This window comes from Equus przewalskii, chromosome X (genome assembly GCF_037783145.1).
Source record: "Equus przewalskii isolate Varuska chromosome X, EquPr2, whole genome shotgun sequence".
Lineage (NCBI taxonomy): Eukaryota > Metazoa > Chordata > Mammalia > Perissodactyla > Equidae > Equus > Equus przewalskii.
In genome coordinates, this window is record NC_091863.1 from 69255800 (window position 1) to 69261799 (window position 6000).

A 6000-nucleotide genomic window follows, 5' to 3' on the forward strand; every position below is an offset into this window, starting at 1 on the left:
ATGATTAGAGCAGAATATAATCCTAGTTTCTGAGTTCTGAAAGAAGCCGGTACAGAAGATTTCTAGATGTTGTGCTCAATGCATCTTCAGATGGAGTTGAGGGTAGGCAGCAGCAAGCTGACAGATTTTCCTAGTTTGCAGTTTGAATGCCTCTGGTAATCTAAATGAGTAGCAACAGGTACATAGTAACAGGCACAAAAGTTCTCCCTATATAAGCTCTTATGTTGATTTCTCTGAATTTTTTTTATCAAGTTGTCCTATTTTAGCTTGCATGGCTTTGGGGAAAAGGTGGTTTTAGTTCTCAATGATTCCAAGTCAGAAGGGCGGGATAAAATTGGAACCATTAGTTTGGAAAATTATAGCCAGATATTGTAGGAAACATGAGTAATTTAGGATCCAGTCCAGTTTGCAGGTAGAAATCAAAATCTGAAAGACATTGAACAGAACTAGAATCTGATAGCTACAAAGGTGTATTACTGAAACATGATTTTTCTCTCCACAACTACCCCATTTCTATCAGAGATAACCACAGTAAGAATAATTTGTTTCAAATTAAGTCTAGTTTCAATATACTTGACATGATTATTTACATGTGTAGCAAGAACAGTGATTGATGATATAGTCTATTTTAAGTCTACTTTGCTGCAACTTTTCATAAGGAATTACAGATTGGACTTTTAAAAGCCTCTGCAGGCTAGAAAGCCAATCCAAGGACTTTCCATCAGATTTGCCTTCAATTCTTATAGATTTGGGTGAATTCCTCTCTTTTCAAGGTCCTCAGAATATCCTTAGGTTTCTGGACCTGCCAGGAAATGACCTTCCTTACTCTCTTAGTAAGGCTGCTGGGGCTGCTGGGGATCCTATAAACAAGGTGCCAGGTCAATTTTTCCAAGAATGTTTATTGGCTCCATAAAGTCAATCTTAGTTCCTTAAAACTGGTTATATCTGATTCTATGCACATGTTCAAATATTGCATTCATTTTAAAGCCTTGATAATAAAACCAATGTTTCCAATTGTTTCTTGTTACAAGGAGAACAGATTTTTATTGAACTTATGCAAATAACCCTATATTGTCATGAAAATAAGAATACTCACTAAGAGTTTCCAAATTCTGGAGGGAGAAAAAGGTGGATGTTTCATCTTTGTTTAGGAAGATATACTTTACCAAATTGCTGTGAGTCATAGATAGCTTAAGAGGTTTCCTTACATTTGAAAAAAATAAAATATTAAAGAAGCAACAATGTTTCAAACAAAACAACATAAAAGTTATAATTATCCTCATCAGTTCATTGTCTCATGTAATAAATTGTTGTTGATCTTGATCTTTTGTTAGCAGTTTTATGAAGCCATTGGTTTCTCCACTAGGGTTCTGTAATTCTTACCCAGTTCAGTAGTATAATCTGAAAAGTTATCAGAAAGCTGTCCTCATTATAGTCCTTTCCATGAGTCAGCTTGAAGATGAAGCACTTTTAAAGGAATACTTTTCTAAATGCATGCGAGTAAAACAATAATGGTCTGTAAATGACAAAGGACTTAAAAATGGCTGTGGTTAAAGATCTGATGAGAGCTTATTACGATGCAATTCACATGGAAATTTACTTATTTCTGTGACACATAACATTTTAAAATGATAACTGAAAATATGAATGATAAAATTACATATCAGATGGTTAGAAATTTTATACAATTTCTGGAACACATATTGATAACAAATACTTGTACAAATACAACCTAAAGAAGGCTTAGCATCTTTTCTTATTTAGTAATACTCTCCATGCGATTTAACCTATCAAATAAGCCTAATTAGTTTATCATCTTTATTTTTATAAGGAGAGAAAACAAATCTTTTGAGATGTTTTGGGGGCCCTCTGGAGAGTCCTGAAGTTAGTCTGAGGTCAAAAATACAATTTATAATTTGAATTTTTGGAGTTTGTCAATAATCAAAATGTTTTAAAACATTTGATTAAACAGGATCATAGGTCACCATGAAGCAATACTGGTTATCCACTTAACCAAAATGACAATTAAAGACTGGCAGGTACATACAGAAAGTTACACAGGTGTAAAAAAAAAAATTAGTTGTTTCTTTTATTAGAGAAGATTCAGTTTTCTTAAGCAATCAAAAATTCCATAAAGGCAACATGAAGCACAGGAAATTATTTTGATAAAACACAGAATCTTTGTTTTCTAGGCAGGTTACTTAAAAGGCAAAGAAATACCCTTCACAATCTTATCAAGAACAGACCATTTGTCCAATAAAACTGTCTTTTTATCAGATGAAAGAAAATTTTTTTCATTTACATAAGTACATTATTGGTATTAAACTGTTGTTTTAAAAACCCTTATAATAAATTTACTCAATTTTAGCTCACTTGACCACACAAGAAAAATTCTCTTTTTTTAAACAACTAGCCATTGTACTACTTTTTCCCTTAACAAAAACACATCTGGATACTTCATAACTTTTCTTAGCCAAAACACATACTACTTTGCTTTCTTGAAGTTGTTTGACTTACTATTTAATATATTAATTAGAATTCTTAACTCCTAGAAACCTTAATTTCTAGTGAAAACTAAGTAAACAATTGTGAACTGTTATACTAGCATTCTGTAGATTGGTAAACCCATGAACGTGTTTCTTAACCTCCAGAAGCATATGCTTTTTCACAATACTATTTTATTAATGTGGCACAAGACATGTTTACTGACAGATCCAAATATCTTTAGTTAATCTTTAATAAGAAGCCAAAAGTGGATAAACCTATGTTTAATAATTAACATTTTGGTATTTTATCTTATTTGGAAATGATCTAGATGTTCAATGAATTTCCATCATTTAACTTAGCAAAATTCTAAGGGTGTAAGCTACCAAAGAGATTTAGAAAACTATTTAAGTAGACATATCATAAAATTTAATTTTTTTAAAGTTTACTTAAAAATTTTATCCAACTTGCATTTATTTAATTCATTTGTTCTTAATAATCACATTTAGATTACTTATGAAAATTTCCTAAGGCATTAAAGAAGCTAGCCATCATCTTAAGTTGTCTTTCTTGCTGACAAATTTTGTAACAGAGGTAACATGAACTTGTTTGACTTTTAGTAAACTAGGTAGAATAAAAATTATGTGTCCCCAACATATTTAATGCTGATAACTCTGAAGACATACCTATTTTGATTAAACCAAGAAACTTCAACTAAATTTTATTAGCTGAAGCTTATCTCAGATCACATAAAAACACTTGGGTTTGTTTCTGTTATATTCTTGAGAGTTTAGAAAGATTTAATTTGATAAGTGCTTATTTTTCTTTAAGGCAATTAAGTAGAACTTTTTATGAATTAATTTTTGTAATACCATTCAGAGTTAAGAAAAAAAATACATCCATAAAGATGCATAAACACCCAGAGAAACACAAAGAGACCCTATAGCTTCTATTTCAAAATTTTAGCCATGAATCAGGTACATCAATACAAAACTCGTTAGGTTGTAAGTAACATTGAATCCAAATTGTGTCCCTGGTGGATGGAACAAGTTAAGGATCCCCACTCAAGTGGTTAAAGCTTTTTACTAATATTTTTGGGGAAGGCTCATAAAATTTGTGTTTGGTCTTGACAAGTAATCTTATGGAGGCCATGGACTAGATTGGGGCAAGAGAGCTTTTATAGCAGTCTGTATTTTAAAAAGCTTCCTTTCCTCCACTTTTTTCCTTCAGTCTCAGGCCATCGTAGGCAGTGTTTTAGTTATCTCCTGAGGTGTTTACATTTCAAAAACATGGTAAGATCTTTGTCTTCAAGGGGCAGAGAATGTAAGTTTTCTCCTAGGAGTTTTGCGGTATATTTCTCTATCATCAGAAGTTTAGGGTAATTACTATTTAAATGTTTCCTTTTTTCCTCAAGTGCAGGACAGTTATGTTTCTAAAGTCCTGATCTTTTACAATATCTGCAAGCATTTTGAGGTGAATGGGTGAGGTTTGGGAATTGGTAAAATTAAGTGGACTTTGATTTACTTCTAGAGTCTTGTTTCTGGTTTTGCAAATACTTGAGTTGTAAGACAAGGGCAGCTGTTTTTAATTACTCAAGGAATTGAACTGCAGCCTGAATGATATCAAGTGGCTGATTTGGCCATCCAACCACATGTTTAAAAAATTCGCTTCTTTATATCAGGGAGATTTCCAACTAAGATGGCAATCAAAAGATTTCTATGTTCTGAAGTTTGAGTTTAATGTAGTATTCCTTTGAAAAGTCTGTATAAACAAAAGCCTTTGGATGCTCTCCTTCTTTCTGAGTGCACAATTCAACTTTAGACCAATTCACCTTATGAAGGAAAGCTTCTAATTTTGCTTCGGTTAGCTCCTGAACATTTGCCTCCATCTGAGTCACTTACTGGTCATTTTTAGGAGGGCCTTGGAGAAATTCTGGTCACTTGCTTCCTCTGCGAGAGCAGTTTTTACCAGGGGGCCATCTGACTTATCTGTTAATTACAGTATAATCTTGGGTGGGAAGAACATACTTCAGTAGCCAATCAAAGTTCCTGTGAATAGAGTTGTGAGTGGCCCCTAATCTTTTTAATTTCTCCCTAAATTTGGTATGATCTTCTGAAAGTGAAGGTAAAAGGGCTATATAGTTTAAAAGATCTGTTGTCCAGTGGACACAAATTCTTTGTGGTGGGGATCCAGGGTATATTTCCAAAGGACATTGTGGAGGAATACCTGAAGCTGGCAGAGCCTGATTACAGAGCCCTGGAAAGCAGGAGGAGTTGTAAAGGACAGCAATGTAAGCCTTACTGTCCATCCTGGGCACTTCTGCTAAATTCATTTCCTGGCTTTCAGCATTTCCTAGTGTAACCTGTATACCCTGGGCCTAGAGATGAGGCTGGAGTGCTTTCCTCTCTTGTAGGAAAACGGACATCAAAATAGGCAGCCGGGTATTTAAGAGATTTTTCTGTGGAAGGTGGAAGAGTTTTGGGGCCTAAGGCAATTTGCTGAGGAGATCAGTCTGGATTTTAAGAAGGGTAGTTTACATTGGATTTGGACTTTAATTTCTGGGTTTTAATTAAATGTTAAGGCAGTCCTTAAGACTAGCCATTATACTCTTTTGTATCCACTCTTTGATTTAATCTTTACATAGGTACCAAGAAGACAATTGCTTAGAATGAGAGTGGCCTAAAATATTCTTTTCAAATATAGAAGTTTCTCCAATTCAAAGAATCCATTATCTGGCCATTGAAATGTAGGATCTTATATTTATCTCAATAGTGACTCAAACCAATAATCATTTTTATATCTTAACCATGGATGTAAGTGGCACCCCAAAAGAGGATGCAAAAGATACAACCCTCACAAGATCCGGAAAGTTTACTCTCAGAGTTAGCCTAAGAAAGGAAAGACCTTCATTGTCACAGGCAGTAAGAAGGGTGTAGTGAAAATGGTATCCCCAGTTTAATGTGAGACACCTCCAGTCACAGATCCACACACCTGTGATATTGGGCAGGCACTACTGGAATGTGACTTTTCCAACACTAACAAAACAATGAAGTTTGAGATGACAAAGGCCCCTCATGGATTGGGACCCCTTATGACAAACTCCCCTAAGAGCTGGTATGGTTGGACAAAGAGAATGCTGCTTGTGACTTTTTATCTCAGAATCCAAGCCTGTTTGACCACTAAATGCAAGAGTATTCTCTCTCGTCACAGAACATAAAACACGACTAAAGGAGAGTCTCATCCAGTTTTCAAATAAGGCACCTACAGCAAAGTTTGTCTAAACAGATGCCAGTCTGGTGAGAACCGTGAATTCACCAGTCTGTGAGTCCAGCTCCAACAACAGGCTTATAGAACCTATGCCTTCATTCTACCCTATGGTGTGTCTCCTTATGACAAAGGACAGAGACAAAGGAAAACAGTGACCATTTCTGGGAGGAAAGGAATTAATAGAAAACAAGAGTATGCATGACAAATCTTTACCAGAGTCACTATATGTGAGAAACTTGTTCACTCAAA